This window comes from Balaenoptera borealis (genome assembly GCF_965194805.1).
Source record: "Balaenoptera borealis genome assembly, chromosome: 7".
NCBI classification, from domain to species: domain Eukaryota; kingdom Metazoa; phylum Chordata; class Mammalia; order Artiodactyla; family Balaenopteridae; genus Balaenoptera; species Balaenoptera borealis.
The window spans coordinates 95262159-95273293 of record NC_138864.1 but is presented as its reverse complement, the minus strand read 5'-3'; positions in this window follow the sequence as shown (position 1 = coordinate 95273293).

The window sequence follows — 11135 nt, the reverse complement described above, 5'->3', positions numbered from 1 at the left end:
GAGGTGAGGACGCAGTACGTGGTGGTGGTGATGGACTCAACTGGAACCATATCAGGTTCTATTTGGTCCCAGAATCTCCCAGGGCCTGAACTATTTCACCTTTAAAATATGGTCAGTCAGAGCGAATCATCACTAAATTGCCAGGGATGAAGTTTTGTTTTTCTCTGAATTCAGTCTAAAAACACAAGTGATGACAGACCTTAATAGGCAAAAGCAGAACTCCTGTCCTGTGGAATCAGACCCAGACCCAGACCCAAGAAAGGATGACAAAAGACTGAGGGCTTCTCTCTCCCTGTACCCTCTTAAATATGGGAAGAAAGAGTCTCCTCAGTTTTATTTGGCAAATTTAATTACTCCTTGTTCTTCCTTGGATCAAGGTGCCTGAGGTGCTGGATTATCATTTGTTCCATTTTTAGTAGCATTTGAGGTTTTAGAACTTAAAAACTTTTGTACCCCAGAGTTTAAGATAATGGTGACACATGCCCATTGTCCACTTCCTCTCCAGTCAGCGGGTCTGTGTTCCGAGAGCTCTGCACCTCGAGAAAGCTGGCTAAGGCGAGCCTCCTCCAAATTCAGCATCCAAATCCATCCTAAGAGGAATCCCAGACAATGATACTTGCCCTGAGAACTTTCTCTCTCTCTCTCTTTTGTATTATGGTTCACACACAGTCCGTAAACAAAAACGAATTAAGAGTCGCAGAGAAGTCAAATTCTGCTAACTTTATTTTTGAGTGAAAAGTAAAGAGCATGCTATGGAAACTTTAAAAATAATACATCTGTTTTAAGCAGGACCCTTTGCTTTTTGTTCTTTAATGTGAACCTAAGCTTTTCACACTATAGGTCATCAACATTTTTTATATCATTAAATCTGCTGTGCCAACATTTTAAAGATATTTATATGATTTTCAATATCTCCCTATCATAAACAATAATTATTGTTTCTAAAAGTTAGCTATGTCAAGAATTTAAGGCTCTGTGTAAATGCCTTAGCCTCACCCAGATCAGTTCAATCTGTGAGCCTGGGCTGGCATCTGAAATATGCAAAAGTGCCCCCAGGTGATTGTAGTGGAGAATCTCAGGGTTAGGGTGGAGAATTTGTAAACAGGTAAAGCAGAGGCTACAAAAGAGTTTACTACTAATTTTGACTTTAGGTTTAGATTCTTTAAATGGTCAGGTACACATAAATTTTTTAAAAGATTTTAATCCTTTTTATTTAGAAATAAAATTAAATCTCTTCTGTGTATGAGAATCCTAACTAACATTTCTTTCATCGGTATTCTTCATATCAACCACTTAAATATCAGATACAGGATGAAGGAGATGCTTTCCCAAGACCGTCCAGTTGTTGTCTGCTTTCCCCTTTCTTAGAAGAATCTTAAAGTCATATAATGCTGGAGGGTTAGAATAAATAAGAAGAGTTAGGAGTGGTCTTTCATGTAGCTTTTTACTACTAAGAAATGCATGACTAACACAACTTATTTCCTATGATATAAAATACAGATACCTTTAAGGGACAACTGACAATTTGGCAGAATATTAATATTGGTCCATTCTCCTAGGATAGGGCAGCAGAATCCTTTGGTAGCTTCTTTTTATAGTATGCAAAAAACTTAAGCAAATTTAAGGAACATTCGTTAGTCTAGCAATAATCCATTCATGTGTGCTTTGATTAAAATCTTTATTGAGGAATATTAAGAATCACATACTCTTCTTTTTTTAAATTGAAGTATAGTTGATTTACAATGTTATGTTAATTTCTGCTGTACAGCAAAGACACTCAGTTATATATATATGTGTGTATATCTTTTTAATATTCTTTTCCATTATGGTTTATCTCAGGATATTGAATATAGTTCCTCGTGCTATACAATAAGACCTTGTTGTTATCCATTCTACATGTAATAGTTTGCATCTACTAACCCCAAATTCCCAACACATCCCTCCCCTAACCCCTCTCCCCCTTGGCAACCACAAGTCTGTTCTCTATGTCTGTGAGTCTGTTCCTGCTTTGTAGATATGTTCGTTTGTGTCATATTTTAGATTCCACAGATAAGTGATATCTTTCTCTTTCTGTTTTACTTCACTTAGTATGATAATCTCTAGTTGCATCCATATTGCTGCATTATTTCATTCTTTTTTTTTTATGACTGATTAGTATTCCATTGTATATGTGTACCACATCTTCTTTACCCACTCATCTGTTGATGGACATTTAGGTTTTTTCCATGTTTGTCTATTGTGAATAGTGCTGCTATGAACATAGGGGTGCATGTAAATTTTTGAATTATAATTTTGTCTGGGTATATGCCCAGGAGAGGCATTGGTGGATCATATGGTAATTCTATTTTTAGTTTTCTGAGGAACCTCCATACTGTTTTCCATACTGGCTGCATGAACTTACATTCCCACCAACAGTACAGGAGGTTTCCCTTTTCTCCACACCCTCTCCAGTATTTGTTTTTTGTAGACTTCTTAATGATGGCCATTCTGACCAGTGTGAGGTGGTACCTCATTGTAGTTTTGATTTGCATTTCTCTAACAATTAGCAACGTTGAACATCTTTTCATGTGCCTGCTGGCCATCTGTATGTCTTCTTTGGAATAATGTCTATTTAGGTCTTCTGCCCACTTTTTGATTGGCTTGTTTGTTTTTTTGTTGTTAAGTTGTATAAGCTGTTTGTATATTTTGGAAATTAAACCCTTGTCAGTTGCATCGTTTGCAAATATTTTCTCCCATTCTGTAGGTTGACTTTTTGTTTTGTTATAGTTTCCTTTGATGTGCAAAAGCTTGTTAGTTTGATTAGGTCCCATTTGTTCATTTTTGTTTTTATTTCTATTGCCTTGGGAGACTGACCTAAGACAACATTGGTATGATTTATGTCAGAGAATGTTTTGCCTATGATCTTTTCCAGGAGTTTTATGCTGTAATGTCTTATGTTTAAGTCTTTAAGCCATTTGAGTTTATTTTTGTGTATCGTATGAGGGTATGTTCTAACTTCATTGATTTACATGCAGCTGTCCAACTTTCCCACCACGACTTGCTGAAGAGACTGTCTTTTTCCCATTTTATAGTCTTGCCTCCTTTGTCAAAGATTAATTGACCTTAGGTGTGTGGGTTTATTTCTGGGCTGTCTGTTCTGTTCCATTGATCCGTATGTCTGTTTTTGTGCATATGCCACACTGTTTTGATTACTGTAGCTTTGTAGTATTGTCTGAAGTCTGGGAGGGTTATGCCTCTTGCTTTGTTCTTTTTCCTCAGGATTGCTTTGGCAATTCTGGGTCTTTTATGGTTCCATATATATTTTAGGATTATTTGCTCTAGTTCTGTGAAAAATGTCATGGGTAATTTGATAGGGATCACATTAAATGTGTAGATTGCTTTGGGTAGTATGGCCACTTTATCAGTATTAATTCTTTCAATCCAAGAGCATGGGATATCTTTCCATTTTTTGTATCATCCTTAATTTCTTCTATTAATGTTTTATAGTTCTCAGCATAGAAGTCTTTCACCTCCTTGGTCAGGTTTATTTCAAAGGTTTGGTTTTTTGGGGGGGGGGGGTTTGGGTGCAATTTTAAAAGGAATTTTTTCTTTTATATTCCCTTTCTGATATTTCATTGTTAGTGTAAAAAAATGTAACTCATTTCTGTATGTTAATTTTGTATTCTGTTACCTTGCTGAATTCATTTTTCAGTTCTAGAAGTTTTTGTGTGGAGTCTTTACTGTTTTCTATATATAGTATCATGTCATCTGCATATAATGACAATTTTACCTCTTCCCTTCCAATTTGAATACCTTTTATTTCCTTTTCTTGTCTGATTGTTGTGGCTAGGACTTCCAGTTCTATGTTGAATAGAAGTGGTGAGAGTTGACATCCTTGTCTTGTTTCAGAATTCAGCTAAAATCACATACTCTTCTGTGTGCTGAAGCTACCATAGTAAATGAGTCAGCCAAGGTCCACACTCTCATGGAACTTGCAGTCTACTGTGAGGAAGTGGACAAAGGAAGGAAATGAAGAAGAGATGAATAGAAAAAGGAAAGGCAGCTAGTGTTGGTAGATCCTATAAAGAGATGTTACACAGGAGGTTCTAGATGGCTTTTTTAGACTGTGTAGTCTAGCTTCTCAAAGTGATATTTTAGGTGAGGTTTGAATGGAAGGTAGGAATGCCATTCATGGGATGGCTAGGTACTAAGGACATTCTAGATAAAGGAAAAACCTAGAGCAAAGGGTTCTGAGATGAAACTAAAAAAAACTGAAAAGAATAATCTATACAAAAGATCATAACTATCCCAATGTCTCTTACAAATGAATAGCTCACATATACTAACAAATCTTAACAGCCTGGTTAAGTGCTATGCTCCCTAATAGAAAATCACAAGTGACAGCTGATATCTACCTTATTGTTGGGTTCCAATCCCAGTAACTCCTCATTGGTCCTGACCTGTTCGTGCTCTGTCTCCTCTCCCAGGATGCAAACTCTTGACTCTGTGCCCCAGTTTTGCACTTGCCCTTGTCCCACCTCTGGTCTTTCTGACTCCCTTCTGGGCAGAGTGAGTTTCAATTTCCCTGCTAAGATTTTGGTTTTGTCCATTATCCAGGGCTGGTTTGGCAAATCCTTTGCTCAGGTACACTCTTTGCTTCTGCTTCAGCCCTGAACGTAATTCTCCCACCCCTTTGTGGGAGACTCCAAAGTAGGCCACCCACTCCTCTACCCCATCCCCACTCTCCTCCTGCAGCAAAGAGATTCAAATAAATATATATTCAAATTTAATGAGATTCTGAAGCAATTATTGGGCTGCCCCAAACACAATTCTTCTTGTAACATGCATGTGTACAGAAACCCTGCAAGAATTTCTCTGTAGCAAAGTCTCTATTCAATGAATGGCAGGAAAAAAAGGGTAAGAATGCATAAACTGCATGGTGTTTCATCAGGCACTTGGTTTTGTTTGCACTGAATGTTTATTACACATAGTCAAATAATTATAACTGTCAAGAATGAGGTAATAAATTGAGAAGACTTTTTTTGTTCCTGTTCTTAGCAAGTTCCTATTTTCTTAGATGTCAAAATGGTAGTGAAAAAAATGTCCCATTTCCAGTTCTAGGAGCATATTAGGCTGTGCAAATCTGGAGTGAAACTTCTGGAGTTCCAACGCACTGCTAAACCAGATGTCCCTGGGCATTAGGCCTGCTTTCCTACCACAGTTGAAGCTAAAGTAGCACCCTCATGTCAACTACACTAATGACATAGGATAAGTGACATTTCGATGATGAGCGTAACCCACATCTGAGCCCATGATTTTAGTATGTAAGGGTTAGGCCATATGAGCTTTCTTTATAGTTCTGTGACCATGTGTTTTCATTTTAGGAAGTCCATGGAGTGTGCCAACCTCAGGACTAACTCTAAAATCCAAACCTTTCTTTTTTAAGTGCAATTGTCAACATGGCACAAATTAGCACTTTTCACACAAAAGTACTATTTATTTAAATTGCTTCCTCCTGGTATGGAGGAATGAGCCCTGGATTTGGAGTACTTACTGTATTTGACAATGACTTCCAAATTTTTTCTCCTAAACAGATCTTGTTCCTGATCTAGATAGAGCCTTATAAGTTAGTCTGGATACATTTGAGTGTTCCTTTAGGTACTCCACACCTAGCTTGTCTAAAAGAGAGGCCAACATCTCTCATTATTGTACACATATACTTACTCACACAGACATCTGTTACTAAGACTCTTTACTGCAGTTACTGAACACATCTCAAGGTATTTACACTTGCTGTTTTTCCTGCCTGTAACGCTCTCCTCCCAGATATCTACATGGCTAACTCTCTCACCTTCCTCTTTTTTTGATCTCTTCTAAGTAAGATCTTCCCTGGCCACCTATTTAAAAACGTAATCCACTAGCAGCATCCCCTATCCTCCTCCCCTCCTTTATTTTTTTCAATATCCCTAACACTATCTGACATACTACACATTTTTCCTTATTTATTTTTGTCAAACAACTTCCCTTCAGAGAGGGAGTATTTTTGTCTATTTTATTAACTGCTACACCCCCAGGACCTAGGACAGTGATGTCTGGAATACCGTAGTCACTGAATGTTTGTTGAATGAATGAGTAAATCACATTTCTCTTAATCCTCCAAGCTAAAATCCTCGATTCAATCTTGACTCTGTTCTCCTTCACCATCCAGATATGACTGGTCACCAAATCCTACTTGAAAGTAGCTGAGAAATGATTCTCAAATATCACCATTACTTTTTCTTTGTTTGATCACTACCGTAATCATTGTTTTCCTTCAACAATTGGAATAATCTCCTACTGTTCATGTACCTCCCTCTGTCTCTTATCGGTCCTATAAACAGTTGGCAGACCTAACTTCCTAAAATTAAAGCTAATTAAATTAAAGTTGTCACTGTCTAGGTTTTAGATTTTGTTGGTTCACCATTACCTAATGGGTAAAGCCCTACCACATTGTCTATCAAACTCTATTCTTCCTCTAAGACCCATATCATCTCAGAAAAATCCCTAGCTTCTCCAGGGAGAGTTACATCACTTGGACTCCTAGTACTTCAATCATATCTCTATTATAGCAGATGATTTCTTGCCTCAAGGAGCTTTTATTAAGGCCTTATTAGGTGTCAGATGCTTTAATCTTTGCTAAAGAGGAAAAGGGCAAAAGAGAGGCTTATCTAATGGAGTAGACAGATGACACCAAAACCCAAAAATGGCAACATAATATTCAAGTGAAAAAATAACATGTTTTTCCCAAAGTATGTTCTGTGAGATGCTAATAGGATGTGCTCAGGATCACCATCACATTGCTGGTGATCCTGATGCAGCAACATAAATAGTACTACAAATGCACTAAAATTCCATGAGGTTCTAGGGCAAATGGGGAGCAAATATCTGTCTTTCATATTATAAACTGTTAAAATGGTACTAGATGAATCATCAATCTTTTGGTAATGGTATCGTAGGTTAATTGGACTAATCCTTCCACAAATAACAATATAAAATTTAGACAAAATATTTTTAAAAAATATACTTGAAGACATTGGAGAAGAACCAAAGTTAGGTGAAAGCTAGAGGGTAATCAGTCGTTGAAAGACCACAAAGTTTGGCTTCAGCCAAGTTAACTGCCAGCTAGAACAAAATAAACACACTTCAGAGAAATATAAGAGGATCAAGTATTTCTGTAATGTATTATATAAATGTTATATAATATCTTTATATATTATGTTATCGATATGTATAATATAAACTGCTTGTATTCATGGACAAATGCACACAGTCAAAAACTGATAGAAATATGGAGAAACAGAAAAAAGTTATTTATACTCAGGAAAAAGAGCAGTGAATAGATATTGAACCCAAGATGACCTAAATTTGGAATCAGCAGGCAAACAACTAGTATAAATATGTTCAGGACTTAAAATTATAGCTATAATAAGTGAAGTGATGTTAAATCTTGGCAGAGAAAAGAAAACTATAAAGAAGAACCCAAACTGAAATTGAAATTTTAGAACTGAAAAAGTGCAATAACTGAAATAAAAAAAATACTGAATTGACTCATCAGATTAATGATAGCAGATGGAAGTCAGTAAACAGAAAGACAGATCAATAGAAATTATACAATCTGAAGAACAGAAAAAATTGAAGAAAAATTAATGTGTATTAGTGAATTGTGGGATAAAATCAAGCAGTTATTGGAAATACATGGTATTAGAGTCCCAGAAGAGGAGAGAATGGAGTAGAAAAAAAAAACTGTTTGAAGAAATAATGACCAAAAACCTCTTGAAGTTGATGAAAACCATTAATTTACAGATTCAAGAAGCTCAGCAGACCCAGGCAGGATTAATACCAAGAAAAGCACACTGAGTACCTATAGTCAAACTGCTGAATATGAAGACAAAAAGAAAAATTTGAAACCATCCAGAGAAAAATAAACACATTACACACATGGAGCTAATGATACAAATGATATCTGTCTTCTAATCAGAAAAAGAAAAAAAGGAGGCCAGAAAGCAATTGGATGATCTTCAAAGTAATGAAAGGAACGTAAAAATCTGTTAACCTAGAATTTTATTTCCAGTGAAAATACCCCTCAAAAATGAAAAGGAATGAAGATATTTTGAGATAACTTTAAGATTATATTCAAGATAACGGAGAGAATCTGAAACCAGCAGATCTGTACTATGAGAAATGCTAAAGTTCTTCAGGCAGAAGGGTGAAGATACCAAATGGAAGTTCTGATCTTCAGAAAGTAATGAAGACCCCCAGTAATGGCATATATGTGGGAGATTACAAAATATCATATCTGTTTTTCTTCTCTCAATTTAAACTTCATAAGACTCTTTAAAGGAAACGTAACTTATGTTGTGAGGTTTTTACACCTGTAAATATGTAGAACACTAGCACAAAGAACAGAAGGTAAATGGGACTATGCTATTTCAGGTTTCCTATAATTTATGAGAAGTAGAATATTAATTCTAAGTTGATTCTGATAAATTGATGATGCACAATATAATCCCTAGAGCAACCATTAAAAAATGCATGGAGGTATAGCTAAAAGTCAGAAGAAGAATTAACATTGAATTCCCAACGTCTATCAGCTCAAAAGAAGGTAGGAAAGGGGAAACAGAGAAACAAAAATCAGATGACACAATGCAAAGAGGGCCAAATGGCAATGGCTCTTGATCCTTTACAGGTTTTGCAGAGCTTTTATTTAAACGATCTTTCCCCCTAGAACTTGTAGAATAGTCCAAAGGAAAAGGGGCCAAAGATACATCTGAGAGACAGAAAATAAGCTGTTTTCCTCTCTCTAACAAATAAGTCTTTGTTAGTGAATCAAATTTGTGAGTCTTACTGTGATGTACTTCCCTTTTGACTCTCTAACTAGTAAGAGGTCTCCATGTCTCTTCCACAGATAGATTTCTGGTGAGTTACTTGTATACAAAACAATCATGGGCTTGTCTTAAAACCAAGTATGGATACCAAGTATGGATACAGTATAAGCTCAAGTTGAGACCACTGGCTTTACTAGCAAACTGGGAGCCTTCCTTACTCATTCCTCATGGTATACATTCAATAAACAGTAAATCACCAGGTTTTATACATATTTTTCTCCAAGGAAGATAGTTCTTAAAGACAGATCCTCCACCCTTAAAAACCTCCACATTAGTTTGGCCCTTACCATCATCTACCTGAACTACTTTGGTATCTTCTTATACATTCTTGATTGCCAAAAATGCCAAGTTTAACAAATTAGGTCAGAATGTAAGTTGGTGCAGTTGATTTGAAGAACTGTTTGGCATTTTAACATTTAAACCTCTACCTATCATACGACTCAGACACTCTTCTCCTAGCTATTTACCCAAGAGAAGTAAAAACATATGTTTTCACAAAAATTTGTAAACAGATTCTTATAACTAGCTGCTTTATTCACAATAGCTAACAACTGGAAATACTCCAAATGTCCATCAGCAGGTGAATGGATAAACAAAATGTGTTGTATCCACACAATGGAATACTACTCAGCAATAAAAGGGCATAGATTTTTTGATACGTGCAACAACACAGATGAGCCTTGAAAACATGCTGAGTGAAAGAAGCCAGACCCAGAATATAGATCATACGATTGAATTTTAATGAAATGGAAAAGCAGATCAGTGGTTGCCTGGAGTCGTGGATGGAAAAAGGGATAGACTTCAAAGGGTCAGGAATCATCTTTTAGGAGTGGTGGAAATCTGTGTCTTGACTATGGTAGTGGTTTCACAAGTATATACAACTTTCAAAGCATATTGAATTGAACAATATATTCAATTTAAGTGGGCACTGTCTACTGTACCTAAGTTATTCCTCAATAACATTAATAAAAAATATTCAGCACTCATGGGGTGGAAGGGGTAACTTGTGAGATAGATAAATTATTATAATTAACATTTCTGTTTTATGTTTAAGGAAACTAATTCCAAAAGGTCATTGTGCTTGCAAGTAAGTAGCAGAGTAGCAATTTGAAGTCTCATAATTTATCTCAATACCCTGTGATATTCCCACCTGCTTTGATCCTCCTAATGTACATGGTAGAAGTTGCAGGAATAGGGTTGCTCAGTGTTGGAGTGTTGTAGGCTCTAGAATCATGCATTCCTGCATTTGAATCCTGGCTTCATCATTTATAAGCTGTGAGATATTAAGCGAATTCCCTCAGCCCCAGTTTCCTTATCTGTAAAATGCCAATAATAAGAATTGCACCTGCCTCGTGGGATGTTTATGAACATTAAATAGACAGTATAGTGTATATAAAACAATATCATGCCTGGCATGTAGTCCAGTAAATGTTGGCTAGTGTGCTTCATTTTCTTCATTTGCAAAATGGAGGTAGTAATACTACCTACCTGTAGTGCATTCAATGGTGGCCTCCAAAAAATATGTCCAGGTCCTAATCCCTGGATCCTGTGAATGTTACTTTAATTTGGAAAACGGTCTTTGCAGATATAATTAAGCTAAAGATCTTGAGATGAGGAGATAGTCCTGGAATATCAAGGTAAGCCCTAAATCCAATGACAAGTATCCTTAGAAGGGATTCTCCCCAAGAGTCTTCAGAGGTCGTGCATCTTTGCTGGATTTGAGGGCTCTAGCCTCCAAAATTTTGAAAATGGGTTTCTGTTTTTTAAGCTTTCAACTTGTGGCAATTTGTTATAGCATCACAAAGAAGCTAGTACGCTGTGTCACAGGATCGTTGTGAGGACTGAAGAAGTTAATGTACACTAAGCTCTTGGTGCCTGTACATAGTGCATAATATGAAGATCAGTTATGTTGTGGTTGTTCTTAGCAGCCGGCCTCTAACTCAGTTGTATATCTGTAGTCACATGGCCTCTGACTGGGAAGACATTGTCAAATTAAATAAAGAAAGCCCCATGGTTCATTTCTTCAATCTAAACTTTAAGCTGATTTGTTTTCCTTTAATTTGTCTACAGTAATTCCTTTAGGAAATCTATTGCTCTGCTGCTAATTTGAACTGTATTTGTTATTAAGCGCTCTAGGATTGCAGAACCAAGGGCACTGTAGCGATGTGAGAATGTATTGTTCTCTGTTATATTCCAAAGGGATGTTTTAATGACCAAGTTTTAAGCTAAGCT